The sequence below is a fragment of the Octopus bimaculoides genome, chromosome 14 (assembly GCF_001194135.2).
Source record: "Octopus bimaculoides isolate UCB-OBI-ISO-001 chromosome 14, ASM119413v2, whole genome shotgun sequence".
NCBI classification, from domain to species: Eukaryota; Metazoa; Mollusca; class Cephalopoda; order Octopoda; family Octopodidae; genus Octopus; species Octopus bimaculoides.
In genome coordinates, this window is record NC_068994.1 from 2253808 (window position 1) to 2273096 (window position 19289).

General features: G+C 38.2%; 2 long non-coding RNA genes across 2 annotated transcripts in view; both read left to right on the forward strand.

The window, feature by feature from the left end:
• The first annotated feature begins 4315 nt into the window (after positions 1 to 4315).
• On the forward strand, positions 4316 to 9110 carry LOC106873948 (uncharacterized). The gene is made up of 5 exons (XR_001409940.2): positions 4316 to 4424; positions 5537 to 5560; positions 6177 to 6200; positions 7846 to 7887; positions 8744 to 9110. It is a non-coding gene; the product is annotated as an uncharacterized LOC106873948 (long non-coding RNA).
• A 1874-nt stretch (positions 9111 to 10984) lies between these two features.
• Positions 10985 to 19289, forward strand: part of LOC106873956 (uncharacterized) — a 10068-nt gene continuing 1763 nt past the window's right edge. Inside the window, exons 1-2 of the long non-coding RNA XR_008265518.1 lie at positions 10985 to 11358; positions 14511 to 15595. This is a non-coding gene — a long non-coding RNA (uncharacterized LOC106873956). The remainder of the gene's footprint in view (positions 11359 to 14510; positions 15596 to 19289) is intronic.

Consider the following 19289-nt stretch of genomic DNA (forward strand, 5'->3'; position numbering starts at 1 on the left):
TAGAAACTCTGCCAAATTAGATTGGAGCCTGGTGTTGCCATCCGGTTTCACCAGTCCTCAGTCAAATCGTCCAACCCATGCTAGCATGGAAAGCGGACGTTAAACGATGATGATGATGATGATATATATATATATATATATATATATATATAATCTTTTTTCACATCTGCTTTCAAAGCTGGTGTGAGTTGGATGATTTAACAGGATCCAATGAGTCAGAAGATCACATCTTATTCCAATCTCTTAGTTCTAAGACCGTTTCTACTGCTGGATGCCCTTCCTGACCCCAATTGTTTTACAGTGAGGTTGCCTTCTACCTCACAAGACTTAAAAGTTCCTTTGACTGAAAAGAAGAAAATGAGATGTTGAGATGTTAATGCGTGACGGGAGATGTAGGGACAGTTTTGTTGTGGGAGAGATTCATGGCTACTTATGTATTTGCTGTGTGTAGATGGGTTAGGCTGGAGTGGGCCCACAAATAGAGATAAATATGGTGGCAGTGAGATGCTAGAACCTATCTTCATGGTAAGATGTCCCAGAAGGGGAATAGAAGAGCATATGGAGATAGAAAAATCAGCAAGGATGGGCAAGGTGACATGAAGAGAGAATGAGGGTTGAATATAAGCATGGAATGGAGGTGGTCAGATGTATATATATGGGATGAATGGTGTGAATGGTAAAAAGAAGTAGAGAGGTGGTCAACAGATATTATAATGATAGAATGATGGATGGATGCCAGTTGGACGTAGTGCAGGGGAAAGGAAGTGGTGACTGGCAGTACATAAATGGTGATACCAGATGGTTTGTAGTATCAGGTTCTAATGTATCAGGCTTACGTCACAATCAGATCCATGTTTGCAATCCACATGTATTTCTTGCTCCTGTTCCCCTAACCGTTCCTTTTTACTCCTTCACTCTTTAGAAGGCTTTATTCCTCCACCTTTTACACCCCATAACATTCAACACTCATCTAAAGAGCCAGTATATAGAGACACATAGTCAATAGTGACCAACTGTTGGACCTACAGCTACCAATCTTCATGAAATAGCAGACAATTCGCACTCTACTCTTTTTGATACCTTTTCACAAACAGGAAGAACAACATGCTAACAAAAGTCCTGCATGCATTGTTGTCATAGAGACTGTATGGACAGAGCTGGACTTTCGAGGATCATGAAAGTAAACAACAATAATTTAACTGACATACTTGTGTTGTTGTTGTTGTTGCCAGAATGAGTTTACTTCCAACTAAGATGTTTCCATCTGTCATTTGTTGTACATTTGGTGACTCAACATCAGATTACACTAAATCTACACTGTCTGTACTGTTGATACACTACATCTACACTGTTTCTACAATGTAAGTGTCCTGTTTGTTAACTGTCAATTCCACTGTCTCAAAAGTGATATTCTTTCCATTTTGTATGTGACACACACACACACACACACACACACACATGAAATGAAATGAAATGAAATGAATAAACCTGTTTAAGCAGCCAAAGTTGTTGTTCTTGTGACACCTGTCCCTTCCACAGGGTAACACACAGTACCTCAGAGCAGCTGTTGGTACCTGACACCCTCTTCTTGATGTACTGGAACTCTGGGATAACTGTTGATACTCCAAGGTAATTGTACAGTATGGTAAGTATTGGAACACCCTGGTAGCTCTCTTGGAACATAATCAGAAATGGTTTTTACACAATGATAATTGTTGGTACACTGGACATTTTTGTTTTCAGTCTTGAAAAACAAAAAAAAATCACAGAAGAAAGAAAGAAAATAAAAATATTATCAAACAAATATCAGTCGTTAAGGATGTAGATTTAACAATTTTTTATTTTTTACAATGTTTGGCTTAATTTTATTTCTCACCATCATTAATGTCCGAGTCTGATCTGTTGTCTGCTCCTTCAGTTTAGTCACATGATTGATATCACTGGACATCACAAGCAGTGGGACTGACTCAACAACATCTTGCTTTCTCTCTACCAGCATATCTCTCCTCCTTCCTCTCCCCTCCCCCTCCCTACTACTTTCTCTCTCCCACTCTCCTTTTTTTCTGTCTCTCCTGTTCTCTCTCTCTCTCTCTCTTTCTCACATATGTTGCAGCATATGTTCTCATGTCACCCACTTTCCTTTCAAAAATGTCTAAATGGGCTATTTTCATTCAAAAGCTATTAGCGTGGTTCATCCAAAAACTGAAGAATCTGAAATAAAAAAGAAAGGACATTACACAGAATAATAAAAACATAAGAATGGTGTTGCCATAAAGTGCAAAGAAGCTAGGAAAGGTTTTATCAAAATCGATTCACAGAAAACCCAAAAATCCTAAATTTCACTCCATGCTATTAGCGTGGTTCTGGGTGTATATATGTCTATATATCTATATATATAAAACTGAGAATGTGTGTGTGTTTGTATATGTGAATCACTAAAACTCAAGAACTACTTAACCGATTTCATCCAAATTTTACATATATAGATTGTGTCGGCTCCATAAGGCTGGTAACCAAAGGTAATCCCATAAACCAGCCTTCCCCATTATATATATATATATATATGGAGCCCACACAATCTATATATGTAAAATTTGGATGAAATCGGTTGAGTAGTTCTCGAGTTTTAGTGATGCTCATGCACAGACAGCCAGACATTCTCAGAATAAAAGTGAAACTATAGAAAAGGGAAACGATAGGTAGATAGACAGATAGATAGATTGATTGATAGATAGATAAAAGGAGAGAGAAAAGACATACATACGCATGCATGGTATGACACCTCCCACCAATACAATCCCCCACCTACACACACACTATTTAATGGAAACGATGCAGTCGGACAGCTAATGTCAGGTGATTGATCTGTGTTGAAGTCATGACCAGACGACCATATGTCTTCATCTCAACTAAAATTATTTCTCTCCTGTCTTTAGACTAATACCATAAAATGGTGCCATAAACACGTTTCTGGCATGTCACCACACTTAGAGAATAGAGATCTGTCCGACCACTTCTCACCCCCACTACACTCAACAGCCCCCTTCCCTGTACATGGTCACTTGGATTGCTAAACATAGTGACTAAAACCCCCCAAATCACACACACAAAAGAACTTAAGCCTAATGTGAACATAGAACAAATAAAGACAGGTTGGTCATGGCTGGAATATCTTTAACTTGTTTCAGTCATTAGACTGTGGCCATGCTGGGGCAGCATCTTGAAGAATTTCTAGTCAAATTAATCAACTCCAGAACTTATTTTTATGCTTTTAAAACTGGTACTTATTCTATCAGTCTGTTTTGCCAAACTGTTAAGTCATGGGGATGCAAACACACCAACACCAGTTGTCAAGCAGCATAGGGGACAAACACAGACACAAAGATACATGCACACACACACACATGGCAGACTTCTTTCAGTTTCCATCTACCAAATCCATTCCTGAAGCTTTGGTCAGCCCAAAGTTATATTAGGTCATGAAGTATGAAATTTGTAGTAAGGTATATGGTGAACTTTGATAGCTGCTCATTTTGTGCCATTATTATATTTTGACAATCTTTACCCAGCATACCATGCAGTGGAATTGAAACTGGAACCATGCTTGTGCCTTTAATCATAAGTCTATTCAACCAGGCATAAATCTGGGGCTTAAAACCAAAAACAAACCTACAGCCTTCAGCTCCTCTCATTTGGTACTCATAAAGCTCCCTCACACCATACATTTCTAATAAGGCCTAGAGAGGCTCACCCCTCACACCATACATTTCTAATAAGGCCTAGAGAGGCTCACCCATCACACCCTTACATAGAGTCACCCCCCCTCACTTTTATAACACAGCCCACCCCCTTGTCTCATCTCACTTATAATACAGACCTCTTCTCACCCCCTCTCTCTCTTTCTGTTTCTTTCTCTCTCTCTCTCTCTCTCTCTCTCTTTTCTTCCTCTATCTCTTCCAGAGAATATGTCATGCCTGGGAAAAGCTGTCTGTTCCCTCAGCCCCGCCCTTCCATTAACTCCACCCCCCACCTCGAATTAATTTTAATGCTATGTGTGTCCATGTGTGCTCTAGTGTTTATGCATGTATTTCTTTATGTATATATGTGTGAGTCAATATATTTTTTAAAATTCTTTACAGTACGTGCATTTATGAATAGCAGGGTTGATAGATAGATAGATACATACATATATACATACATGCATATTTACATAGATACATACATATATACATACATGCACATATACATACATAGATACATACATGCATGCACACACACACACATACATGTGGTTGTAAGACTATATATATATAGGAGCAAACAGTTGCTGACATACAACACTACAGTTTAAACTCTTCAAGAACACAAGATGAAACTTCTGCTGGTTGTCACCATTTCTCTCTTCATAGCGCTGGTTGTTGGCAGTAAGTATTATTAAATCTGTCTTCTAATTCTGCTCCTGGTCTGCTTATGCTTTATCTCTGCCGTTGGTGTACTCGGTCTGTAATTCTGTTACTTGTAACTCAGATGTAACTTTGCTGTATCTCTATATTGTAACATTATTGCAACTCTGTGATATCTCTTTTCTACTCTTGGCACAAGGCCCCCCAATTTTTTTTTTTTTTGTGGCGGGGAAGTTCATTAGATTGACCCTAGTACTTAATTTATCGACCCTGAAAGGATGACAGGCAAAGTCGACCTCGGCGGAATTTGAACTCAGAACGTAAACACAGATAAAATACCACTAAGCATTTCGCCTGGCATGCTAACGGTTCTGACAGCTTGCTGACTTAACTCTGTTATATCTCTGGTGGAACTCTGTAGTAACTGTCGTATATTTGCCATAATGCTAGACATGGATTCAACAAGGATACCAAGAGGTGGAGTGACAAGCAGGTCAGTGGTGGGAATGCCTCAGAAGTGGAGATATGGGACAAGACAGCTCCAAAGAATAGAGGCCATTGAAGTAGTGATGAAAAGTCAAAGACAGGAGCTAGCCCTAGTGGGGTGGGGTCCGGGGATGGAATATGTCTGTTAGTGATTTGATGTTGATTTGTCAAGTGGCCCTCATCTGAATGTGAGTCACAATGTCTGTGTGTTCATTGCAATAGAACCATCTCCCAGGTCTTTGCATACATACATGTGTGTGTGCACATGCATGTGTATGTGCGTGTGTGTATGCATGTGTGTGTAAAATGAGATGACAAGGGAATTAACAAAATCTTATGTGGAATTTGTCTTATAAAATATGCTAATTACTCACAGCTACACATGTATAATATTGTCTATCTAAACAGTGGTTCTCTCATCAATATTTCAATGTCTACAGTAAAGTCTATGTTTTGCTAAAGAGGCTTAATACAATGGAAAGATGTCAAGAGTTGTCTCCCAATTAAGCCACTACTAATCTTTCGTCTAATACATTTTTCCTGATGGTCTAATCATTTTTAATTAGCTATGTAAAGTGATTACACAAAGTCTGGCCTCCCAATTGTTGTCTCTCTCTCTATTAATCTTCTTTTTCCTTTATTTACAGCTCCTAATATTGATGACATTAAATGTAAGTTATTTCCTTGACATTGTTCAATATTCATAACAATACATATTGATTTCTAACAATAACAGGTAGGGGTGGGGCTCTGAAAGGGGTCTCAGGGAGTAGCGTCTCTGCCTTCCTGAGCTAGTTTTCCACCACATTTCTTAAAAATAGTGGTAGAGGCCTTCGTCTCGGGACCACTCATGTTTAGAAACTGACGTTGGGGGTTCTTCCTGTAGAAAATCCTGCTCCAAAAAAGCCTCAAGATAGCAAAGGAGAATGGGCACCAGCCAGCCCAAAGGTTGGGGTGGGCTGCACCTGCCTGCCTCGGTTGCTATGGCATTGAGGAAGATCCAGCCCCCCCCCACCACCACCACCACCATTAACAGGGACAAAACCCTAACAAGCTGATGCAGGTAGTTTATCCTGTCCCCCTCCGACTTTTAGTTCATACAATTGAAAAGAACTGCATTATTTATGGGATGACCCAATATATATAAATATATAGACACACACACACACACACACACACACACACACACACACACACACACACACACACACACACACACACACACACACACACACACACATACAGAGCAATATTCCTACTGACATCAGAGTATTTTTGTTATTTCAGTTGATATTGTTGGAGCTAAAACAGGTAAGTGATGGATTTCATTCATTTTCCATTGTTCTGTCATTGCCTTAATTATTTTCATCATCATCATTGTCATCATGTAAAAGAAGAGATGAAGTGATTATATTGCTTATCCTAGCCAAATTCCTGCTTTTGCAACTTGTGTTACACAGCACGCATATATGTGTGCATGTATATATATGTTTGTATGTATATATACTTATATATAACAAGAACATAACAGACGATGACAAAAACATACGGATAGATGGATGATACAAAGATGGACAGGAAAACCAGGACGGGACATTTGTGGCTTTCTATTCATCAGTTCTATTCACTACAGTTTCAGCCTGTTACACTTGAGACTGTTCAAAACTGGTAGGCCCCAAAAATCCAAGCTAAGGGCATTCAATTTTTGGAAGAAAACGGGCGAATATGTGTGACAACATGGACAAAAAAAAAAAAAACAAGAAAATGGAGAAAATATTACAAAATTGCAAATACAAAAAACAAGAATAACAACAGGTGTCTTTCAACTGAAAGGACAAGTTTAAGATAAGGTGGAGTGTGAACTGGAAGCCTTACGGCAACAAACATAGATGAAAGTCAGGAGACAGGAAAAGAAAGTGCTGTGCGAGTGGTGGTCAGGCCAAGAAAGAAAGATCATGCTTGGCTGAGCATCGGTCAAGTGGAAGGAACAGAGTCCATGTTCTTGTTTTTTTGATCCCTGCTGTTGCACATATTCGCCTGCTTTCTTCCAAAAATTGAATGCCCTTAGCTTGGTTTTTTGGGGGGCCTAGCAGTTTTGAACAGTCTCAAGTGTAACAGGCCAAAACTGTTGTGATAATTGGAAGCTTGACTGGTTTTCCTGTCCATCTGTCCAGATGTTTTCATTGTCGTCCATTATGTTCTTGTTCCAATGGATTCTATTGTCTTAGAAATTATTTTTCTGGCAATGTTTGTCAATTCCACTTCCATCACATGACTCTGTCAGGAAGCAACCACAGCCCCATTACCTACTGTTCTGTTTAAAGTCCTGCTCAAAGACATATCATGAAAAGAATGCCAGCCATGACCATTCCATCATTAGATCTTGAAATATTCATGGCTCTACCTATTTCAATCTCTCTCTCAATCACTAGCTGAGCTACTGTGGAGTTGCTCAAAATGCTAGAAATAGCAGCCACCTCTCCCTCAAATCACACAATGAAACATCAAATGTGATTCTGGACTCTTTGCACATAAGAAAAAGATAGGATGGTCATGTTTGGAATGCCTTTGATCATAGGTCTGCTCAAAAACGCATGACAGCTAACTGAAGCCTATATATGGCCGCTCCACCATCTAGAAATAACAGCCAAATCCCTCTAATATTACACCCTACCATTCTTTAGAGTAGGAAGGAGCCATTGGATGATGTAATACTAGGTGAACTATGCCTGAAAAAAGACCGATGGCATGGTCCCTGTGGGATTAACTTTGATCAGGACTGACCTAGGGCTAAACTTTAATAGCAACTAACCGAACCTGAGCCATATTAACTGAGTTATTATCCTTTCTCCCTGTCTGGATTGTTCCGGAACAATTATGGGGAGAGGAGCCCCCTCCCCCACACTTCCTCATTTGTTTTCTCATTAAATTAATGAATTTATTGATTACTTTGCAGCTGCGTCAAGTGGAGGGTCTGCTGGGAAACGAGCATTCAATGGTAAGTAGATACTACCATTACTACTACTATTACCACTATCACTATTACTACTGCTGCTGCTACCACCACTACTACTACTACTACTACTACCATCACCACCACCACCACTATGAAGTATGACACCTTGCCAGTCGATGAGATGGCCATATTTTCAATGGTGACTTGATATTTGCCTTATAGCAGCAACAGCAACAGTAATTCTCTGGGAGTTTCTCCTTTGATCTCTGTTGAGGATTGTTGAGGGCTGAGCTCATTTCTGGCTTTACTTTCCATCCTTCCAGTTTTTGGTAATGTCAATATCAAATGTTGTAAATGTTGTTGTTGTTGCTGCTGCTGCTGCTGTTGTTGTTGTTGTTGTTGCTCAACCTCTGTTCAACCCTGATCAGGCGGACTTACTGGGGGGGTACCCAAAAGTAACCAGAAACGTTCTCTGTGGGACAAACCCATTGTAGTTTCTTGCTCTCTGCAAGATGTAGAAAGGTGACAACTGAGGCATTAAGAGGCCTCCCTTCACAAGAGTTCCAGGACTGCTTCGAACAGTGGGAAAAGCGTCTGGACTGATGCATGGCTTCAAATGGAGAATACACCAAAGGCAATGAAAGTGTTGACACGTAAAAGTATGGGAATAAAACCATATTACTAAATTCCAGTTTCTTTTTGGGTACCTCTCATATAAGCAAAATTATCTCACTTGTTCCAGCCTGGACCATCTCACTTTGTTTAATGTGTCCTTCCTTCTATTGAAGTGTCATTTGCAGAAGATTTAGCTATCATTTCTAGCCTGTCAAGTGACTGTTGTTGTTGTTGTTGTCACAACTGATGTTATCCTTATAACGATGGCCATTATCTCTTCCAGGAGGTCCACCCGTAGGAGGCAGTGGAAACGATTTAAATGCCTTGAAGACAAAAGAGATGGAACTGGATTAACTGGCACCATTATTCTTGTTGTTCCTATCACAATGAAGAAATGTTCAAGGAAACATGAACATTCTGCAGACTTTCACAACTGTCTTGGCTTCCTAAACATTTAAGAAACTTCCTTTAATATTCCTTCCCAATTCTTGCAGTAATCTGGAAGATTCCAGATGTTGTCTACATGGAAACTTTTAAACTTAATTTCCATGAAAATTCCATTTGTTGATGGCAGAACATTCTGGATGTTTCCAGTTTGATGTTAAAATATAAAGTGCAACCTTCATCAATAAAATCTAAATTCTAATGTCTCCATGTTTTACTCTTTATTTGTCATATCATACCATTACAGAAATACATGAGGACCATGTAGACAATATCATAACACTATAGAAATATGCATGTGGACGTAAAGATACATGTGACGATGTAGCCAAGAAACCATGTATCCTACAACCAATAGTATACTACAGTAACACATGTAGCCATGTCCCCATGTGGTCAACCTAAGCAAAAGAATATGTAGGAAAGATAAGTGAGTTAATTTGTTTATAAATTAATGGAAGCTCAATAAATAAATAAGAGTTAATAGACATGTTTAATTTAAGAAATTAGGACACAGCAGGTCATGCTACTCCAGACTGATGATGAGCAAAGACTCAGAAACATGTCTCTGGATGCTGGCTTAGCTGGGTGGAGGTGCTTCTCTCCCCCTTGTAAACATAAGGACACAGGAAATGTGTCAAGGCCAACAGGAAGCAGTGCAGCTTCCTAGGTCTAACCAACAGTAGTATTATTCCCTTCAGGGGACTGTCACATTAAGTTGACAGCATACAACTACTTCATTGTATTCCCGGAATCATTGGAAATTTTTTTTTTCTTTGAATGAATTCCTGTGACCACCTAATATGCTACAAAACCCTTTTTGGGGTCCGAAAAACGGAGTGGGTGTAGGTGGAAGCTTCGGAAATTTCACCCCCCCACCCCCATTGATCTTTTCACTAAGGAAAAATAAATAAATAAGCGATTTAAAATAAATATATCTTTGTTGTGTGAGAAAGTATATATATTCTGATGATAAAATATAGTATCTTTCAAAAACATCCTAAATTTGTAGACTCTATCTTGTGTGTTTAAGGAAAAAGACTTTATAGAAATAAATTTTCCAGAATGTGAATTACATGGTTCGTTATTGAATATATCCCCCACCTTTTTTTCCGAACCAAAATAAGGGATTTGCAGCATATTAGGAGGTCAGGGTGCTTGATTCCACGCAAAAACCCGAGTTTTTTTTTTCATTCTTAGTGAAAATCGTGCGGGTGTTAATATAAAAATTTACCTAAAATAATGTTTCTTTAAAACTTTCCTTCACAAAAAAAAAAAAAACACAATTGCGATTTAAAATCGAGAAGTAAAAACAAAAAGACAGTTTTGGGTAATCACTGAATTATACCGTTCATATATTTAATGGACCTCATATGGGATTTCGAGCACAGGCGAAGGGACGTAACTCAATACTGAAAATTACGACGTCACTAGTTGTCATTGTCCACTATCCTAAGTGATATGAATTTACTAAATATTACAGGAATGAAAGAGGCGAAGCGGAAATAGTTCAGGCTGAAGTCTCCAATAATTCAAATTTCACCACGAGCATTATAATATAATGATGGACACCTTTCACAACAACTACAAATAAAAAAAAGAGAAAATTATAACCTAGGGTGCAAATCTTAAGCTCATCTATGGCTGTCGTGTCTTTGTGATCAACATTAGAGAAATAAAAACGAACAATGCGAATAGAATACAATCTGCAATTGACTTTCAGTGCAGAATGGTGTTAGAATAATTGTTATTTTCAAATATGAGTGGATAACGAGAACGTCACTAGGAAACGTCGTATGTCCCGTCATTTATTTTAGTTCCCTTATCGAAGGATTTTATTCTTTGAAGGTTATTAGAATTTTGCTGGATTCTCAGTAATTGTTAATAATTAGTATGAAATAAGAATGTAAAGTATATTTAATGCCAAAGATTAAAAGTTAAAACATAATGATTAGGCACCACGGTACACTGCGATTGTCAAACCGATATTTCTGAGTTGTATGAAAGTTCGCTATATTCCAGCGAATAAACATTATTTTTACTGTCAAAACCGAAAGTATTCAATAATCATAGTGAAAAAAAAAATGAGAAGACCCCACGGTGTCCGACATAGCCAGAAAAGTAATTGTCATATAAATCTCAGCTTACACCGGGTACTTGGCTATAGGTCCTACGAATTACACCCAACACCGGTTACCGGCTTATCTATCTTGTTGTTAAGACACAAAATTCAGAGTTTATGAAACCATGTGTTTCTATTTTATCTCTGGTGTGCATTTTAACCACTGCACAAAGCAGTGTCTTCTTAAAACCCTTTCGGTTTCCCTGTGATCCTCACGAGGACGAGACGATTATAAGAGAGTTATGTTGTTAATAATGTAAAGTTCCCAAACTCGCTCCATCAAACCTTCTTCCTCTGTGAATGTGAACATTTTGCCTATCAAATAATTAATTGTAAGTTTTATTTAAACTTTAAAACAATGCATCTATATTATTATATATAGCTGTTTGCCAGCCGAGATTAAGCACATGATAAAAACGTTCAAGCTATGACCATCCCGTCTTATTTTTTGATAATTTATAATTACATTATCTAATGTTCTCTTCCTTTTTTAAGACAATTATGTGATTTGAGGGGAAATTGGTTGCCTTTTATAACGGATTCAGAAGATCCTTGATTGGCAGGTGCTCTGACTAAAGAATTGTTTATATTGTAATAACTAGACATTGACGTAATCGATCTTTTACCAACCGTAAGAAGTGTTGAATTTTGGCGGCTATAAAAATGTTAGCCTTTGATTGGTTTACTCAAAGTAAACCAATAGGTGTCTATCTCACAAAAGTAAACAATAACCAAAAGTGATTATATTATCAAAATAGAGGCCCGAACACTCCATTCAATTATTCATCTTGCCAGTGTAAACTGGTTAACTCTTCAATAATTTGTCTCATTTTTTGAGATAGTTTTTTTTATGCCTATCAATTAAATTTATTCACCTTTTTTTTTAAAAAAAAAGTATTTTAAAATGTTTTCTTCATATAACTGTAGTAGTGTTCCGCTCGTTTCCAGCGCTAGTTTTAAAAAGCTCATTGAAACCGTCGTCATAAGATATTGAACAATATTAACAGCTTCAGCAACCTGATTTCTCTCGACCTTTCATGGAAGGCACTAACAGCAGAACCACATGGTATAATGTCTTTGAGTTAGACCTATGACAGCGCACTTAGTTGTTGGAGCGTGTTTATAGAATATTTTGAAGTTACCAGATTCAGTCTCGTTTTCACTTGTACTAAAATAGCTCCTATGACAGCGCACTTAGTTGTTGGAGCGTGTTTATAGAATATTTTGAAGTTACCAGATTCAGTCTCGTTTTCACTTGTACTAAAATAGCTAATAATGAAATACTTGCTCACATCCTTCAGCTCAAGATATATTCTCTGCTCCATAAATAAAAATCCAATCTACCATTTCTCATCACCGGTTATGGTTTCATTTCAGCCACCATGTCATTGGACAGAGAGAAACAAGATGTGTATAAGTTTGAGGTTTTTTGTCAAAGATAACGGAAGCCCATCTCTGAATGACACAGCGAATGTTGTTGCTGAGATTCTCGATCAAAACGACAATGCTCCCTATTTTACATACCCTAGTAGTGACCCTTACACCCTAAATGTGCAGTACGAACCAGTGCTCTTTTCATAAAAAAAAGCACAATCGTTTGACAAACACTTGTATACAGAAAAAATGTTACATTTGTCATGTATTTAAACCTATTATAATCATTTCATATGGTCTTCCCAGACTTGCCAGACAAACCTGAAAAATTATATCCTTCTTCAAAAGACAACTTTAAATAAATTAATGAGTATTTTTAATTACTTTTGATAAATGTAATAAAAAAAATAGTCCATGTTAAAAACGTGTATTTTTATTGTTTTTTCCTTCTTCTAATCGTCATTTGGGATTCAGCACATTTCACAAATTAATCCGTGTTTAAAAAAATGAGGATAACTGATGTGACTAAGTCAGAAAATATAACAAGTCTACTGTATATGGAATGGTTTGAGACAAAGTCACTCCACCTTCTTATGTAACAGTGAGAAAAGAGCACTCTGTAATAGTTTATTTAACCCTGATGCCTTTGTCAGTTCTGGTGTCTTAATTCCCATTTACATAATACTGTATCAGAATGTTTATAAACTAAATTTTTCACTGATTCCCTTTTCCCTCACTCACAAATGTGCCTCGTTTGAATTTAGGATTGTGATTGAGAAGACCTGGCAACTAAAGTGAGATCGCAGCCACACATGTCCGGCCCTGTTAAGAATACCCCTGATGCATTGGGTGATATGATATGCTAGAGAAGACCTGTTGAGTCAAGTAAAACCAATATTGTAGCTGGAGCCTGTGCCCCCTAACTGGCTCCCATGCTGGTAGCATGTAAAAAGCACCGACTGATCATGACCAATGCCAGTACCCCCTGACCGCCTCCTGTGCTGTTGGCATGTAAAAAGCACCATCTGAACGGGATCGTTGCCAGGCCTGCCTGACTGGCTCCTGAGCTGGTGGCAAGTAAAAATCACCCACTACATTTTCAGAGTGGTTGACGTTAGGAAGGGCATCCAGCTGTCGAAACTTTGCCAGGTCAGATTGGAGCCTGGTGCAGCAGCTGGCTCTCCAGACCTCAGTCAACTGTCCAACCCATGCCAGCAAGGAAAATAGATGTTAATCAATGATGATGATAAGTAGCTATGTTATGTTTCTTCAGTTGTCACTTAATTAGTTTCTTCCTTGAAATGTTTGAAAACTTAAAATTCCATTTTTTGGCAGCAGTGTTACCAAATTTAGTTTGATCAAAGATGTAAGACTTATTATATAAGCTGGAGGTTAATTTGTCGAAGTCTGACTTAGGTCAACTAATTCTGTTAGAGCTCGTTTACCTAAGTCAAGAAAAAGACACAGACTGTGAGATTTGTGTACAACCTCAATGTGTCAATAATGATATTCATATTGTCTCAATAATGATATTCATTTCTGGACAAAAGCAGACTGTCAGAGGATGTATTTTAAAACTTAACTCAGTTACATTTATTTAGAAAAGTGAAAATGATAAACTTGACAGATGTGGTATTGTAGACTCTTCCAGCCACTATTTTCTGTAGTTTAAATCCTCTACAGACAGAACTAGTTACCTGTAGCTGGGGAACAGTGGGCCTTTCATCATCATCATCATCATCACGTAACGTTCGTTTTCCATGTTGGTATGGGTTGGATGGTTTGACAGGAGCTCTAATTGTCTGTTGTGGCATGGTTTCTGTAGTTTCTATGCCCTTTGTGAAAGAGATAATTAAACTTACAATAATGATCAGGAATATACTCTACCACTTGTTTCAACCTGTTGGCTGTGGCATCTTCATCATCATCATTTAAGACCCACCTGTGCTAGGGTCTGATAAGTCTGGAGACTGCATCAAGCTTAAGTATTTGTTTAGGGTTAGGGTTTTCTATGGCTGGATGCTGTCCCTCAACACCAGCCACTTCACAATGTATTGGGTGCCTTTTTACATGTTTAATATTTTCATATATTTCTTTTCTGTAATTGCAGATACAAAAGTCATCTGAGAAGAGAGTCTTTTTCTGTGAATACAGTTTAATGAACATAACAAGTAGGCCTTAGTCAACATGACTAACTAAAGTAAGGACTTGAAATTGGTAAAATTCATCACAGTCATCAAATTACCAATTAAAGCAGTATCCTGTAAACCTAGCTCTCTCCTTTGCTGGTTTTTAACAACCCACACCTTTCCCTTTCTAGTTGAGAACATTGATCCAGGCCATCACACTACTCACAAACATCATCATCATCGTCATCGTTTAACGCCCGCTTTCCTTTTTCTACATATATACATAATTGCTTCAGCAACAACAAAAACCCATCTATCTCTTAACATTGATATTAGCATAGCTTTCACTCGCTTGAAACCAAGTGCCTACAACCTGGAATTCTTGTTCAGATCATCAATAACACATTTACAATCTAGTTTCCGAATGATATACTACAAAGATCCATTTCCTCATCCATTGTTTTTACCATATACCTACCCAATGTTCTCATTCGGGACTTCCAATCTCTCTACAATAAACTACATTTTACACATGTAGACCATTTGCTCTTGTGTAAACAGTAAAAATGAAAGCTCATCAGAATATTCAAAGGACACCGTTTCTTTGTACTGCAACTTCCAAACCTCACCGTCCCCACCATGCATTAATATCCAGATGTGTTTATAAGATAGCAGAAGATTGCTTCAACACTCTCATACAAATGCTCTCTTTTCCATTCAGTTCAGAAACATTAAAAAGACATTCATATAAAAATATCTGCAGCATCAGCAAACACATCAGCCTCAAAGATTATGTGCTGGAATGTTTACTAACAATAAAAAGGGCAAATGAACAACAGCTGTGTCCACCTTGGCCACCACCAGAATCCGATGGAGTGAATGCAACACTTCCCAAATTGTCACTCTGCACCTCATGTTGAAACGTGCTGTATGGTCTTCAACTTGGTGGAGGAATAGATCTGTGGACTGCATTTTGTTGTTTGACCAACTTCTTGCATGCCACACAGGTTTGCTTGATCAGGGCTACCAAGGCCGCACAACAATGCTATTTGTGTTAAGAATAAAGGTAAGTTTTTATTGTTTGCTTTATCTTTTTCACATAAGATAAAAACACAACTATTGTTGACATTTCATATGATGTACACCTCATAAGCAAATCTTTGTTTTATGTAAACAGACAGCAAAAAAAAAAAATTCTTTAAATGTTATAATTTTGTTGTTGCTTAATATATATAGAATGTATCAGTTTTTAACTGCCTGAGGTCTGATTCTATATTATAAACTTATTGTTTTCAAGTGATCTAATCTAAAGTTTCCGACCAAAATTTCATATTAATTTCTGTTCCAAAAACCAGTTTAATAAAGTTGTTTTACTGAATTCTTTATATTCAAAATTGATTGGCGCAGAGGAAGTGTATTTGGTTAGGAATACAGTAACAAAAGTTTAGTAGTTGTTTTCTATTATGTGGCTGGCTATCAGATGGAGACAGTGTTGTGTGTAGTGTAGATGACAACCTCTCCAGTGCTGGTGCCATAATATAATGCAGTCTGAAAAATGGTTGATGTTAGGAATGGGATCCAATTGTAGAAATGATGCCAAACATTGGAATGTACAAGCAAAAAAGCCTCTTCCAACCTCTGTAGGAGGGCAGTAACTTCAAATTGCAACTAACTCAGTCTGTAACAACCCATGCAAGCATGGGAAGTGGGCATAAGACGATGATAACAATGATTGTTTCATCTCTGAAATATTTTGTGAAATCCAGCAGCTCCAGGAAGCAGAGGCCATTACACGAGATGTAATGAAACACAAAGTAAGTGACAATATTGCCATCATCATCATCATCATCATCATCATTTAACATACGCTTTCCGTGCTGGTATGGATTGGACAGTGACAGGAGCTGACTAGACAGAAGACTGCACCAGGCTTTAGTGTCTGTTTTGGCATGGTTTTTTTACGGTTGGATGCTCTTCCTAACACCAAGAGTGGACCAAATACTTTTTACATGGCACCAGCACAGGTGAGGTCAGTTTTGGCATGGTTTTTACAGCTGGATGCCTTTCCAAATGCCGACCACTTTACAGGTGTACAATGGATGCTTTTTACGTGGCACCTACTAAATTAAAATGACTCATAAAATTTTATCTTTACTTCAGATTCACATGTTTATGGAAAAGTTCTCGATACAAGCCTTTTTTTCTCTTTGTTATAAATTGAAAACATAATCACGTGGGTGTGGGTGTGTGTGTCTATTAAGAAAAACAAATATACACTTGGTTCATAACATTCCTCTTGCTGTGGCCACTGTCACACATTCTTTTCTACTGTAGGCACAAGGCCCGAAATTTTGGGGGAGGGGCCAGTCAATTAGATCGACCCCAGTATGCAAATGGTACTTAATGCATTGACCCCGGAAGAATGAAAGGCAAAGTCGACCTCGGCGGAATTTGAACTCAGAATGTAAAGACAGACGAAATACCAGCAAGCATTTCGCCCGGAGTGCTAACGTTTCTGCCAGCTCACTGCCTTACCACTGTCACACATTAAGAAACCCACATATTAATATAAATAACTTCATTATATTTAACATTTTATACTAATTAGGTGCAGGAGTGGCTGTGTGGTAAGTAGCTTGCCTACCAACCACATGGTTCTGGGTTCAGTCCCACTGTGTGGTACCTTGGGCAAGTGTCTTCTACTACGGCCTTAGGCCGACCAAAGCCTTGTGAGTGGATTTGGTAGACAGAAAATGAAAGAAGCCCGTCGTATATATGTGTGTGTGTGTTATAATCCACGAAAGGCAACCCTTATGACAACCAAGGGACATAACTCTATTAAACCTGGAGTTACATCCCTTAGCAAGAATAGGTTTGAATTTTGTCACTTTGTTTATCATTCATTCAGAGTCGACAAGATTAAACGCCTATCGAGTATTTGGAGCGATTTTTATCGACCGACTCCTTTCCCAAAATTTCAGGCTTTGTACCTTTCATAAAAAGCAATTATTACTATGTGTTACATTGTTGGATACACATACAATGTGTGCGTATATTTTCTGTTTAGACTTTATTTGTATACAGTGTGTGTGTATATATATATATATATATATACATATATATAAGTTCAATTAAAGGTTAAAAACCTCATTAAGGAATAAGAAAATCCAATGAATATACTCAGGGTAGGGTGCGCTGAAAGTGTAGTTGCTAGAATGAGAATAGCCTGGGCAAAGTTCAGAGAGCTCTTACCTCTGCTGGTGATAAAGGGCCTCTTGCTCAGAATAAAAGGCAGACTGTATGACGCATGTGTACGAACAGGCATGCTACATGGCAGTGAAACATGGGCCGTGACTGCTGAGGACATGCGTAAGCTTGCAAGGAATGAAACCAGTATACTCCGATGGATGTGTAATGTCAGTGTGCATACTAGACAGAGTGTAAGTACCTTGAGAGAAAAGTTGGACCTAAGAAGCATCAGTTGTGGTGTGCAAGAGAGACGATTGCGCTGGTATGGACATGTGGAGAGAATGGATAAGGATAGCTGTGTGAAAAAGTGCCACACCCTAGCAGTTGGGGGTACCTGTAGAAGAGGTAGGAAGACCTGGGATGAGGTAGTGAAGTACGACCTTCGAACATTGGGCCTCACCGAGGCAATAACTAGTGACCAAGACCTTTGGAAATACGCTGTGCATGAGAAGACCCGGCAAGACAAGTGAGACCATAACCCGTGGTGTTTATCTGGTGTGAAGCCAGCTCACTTAGGCGTACCTTTCCTTCTTTGGACACAAAGCCCTGCTTGCGAAGACCTATTGAGGCAATCAAAACTGAACCAAATTCGATGACTGGCATCCATGCCAACCTTCCTTCATTGGACACTAAACTCAGCTTGCGAAGACCTGTTGGGGCAAGTGAGGTCAATCGATCGAAACTGAACCAAATTCGATGACTGGCACCCGTGACAGTGCAGGGGCTAAGAGCACCATCCGAGCGGGATTCTTAGTAGACATTCTCTCGACATCGTTCACACGTGCCTCACTCAGGCCCAGAAGTTACAGCCTGAGTTGTTATCTGTCATTGTAAAAATTAAAAGTAATTTAAATTGCAATCTATGAAAAGTTTCTGTTCTACAATGTTCTTAAAGAAACGAAAAATTATCCAGCAACCCACGCTAATATTAGCTTAGTAGGTGTATATATACACACACACGCACACACATATGTACATATAAGTTTCAGTTAATATGTTTATTTTCTGTGAGGAACTAGTAATATATAATAGCTGCTCTTTATGAAAACAGAGATTATTTTAAATGTTACACTCATTTTCTCTTAATGGTACAATATTATCAACAGGAATAAAAGAGCAGCAGACATTTTTGGGTTGGTTTACTTCCATTTCTTTACATTCTGTGTCCACATCTCACTGATATAGACTTTTGCCTTCATCCACTGAGGTTTATAATATAATTACCTGTTAATTACAGGTGTTGATGTTTGTCTCTCTCTTTTTCACAATGTGACCTCACAACTATATTAGAAATCTTACTGACATTACCATGTAAATGTACTTAATGATAACCTTATGCATTTTTTTACAATTATTAGTAATTATGTTCTCATTTTCTCAGTTAATTTTAACATAAACTACATTACTGAGAAATTACTTTCTCATTTCATTCTGGTAACAGAGAATGTCACACAATCCTTTAAGAGAAACATATTTCTCCTGGTGGAATAAATGTTCAACAGAGCATCTCC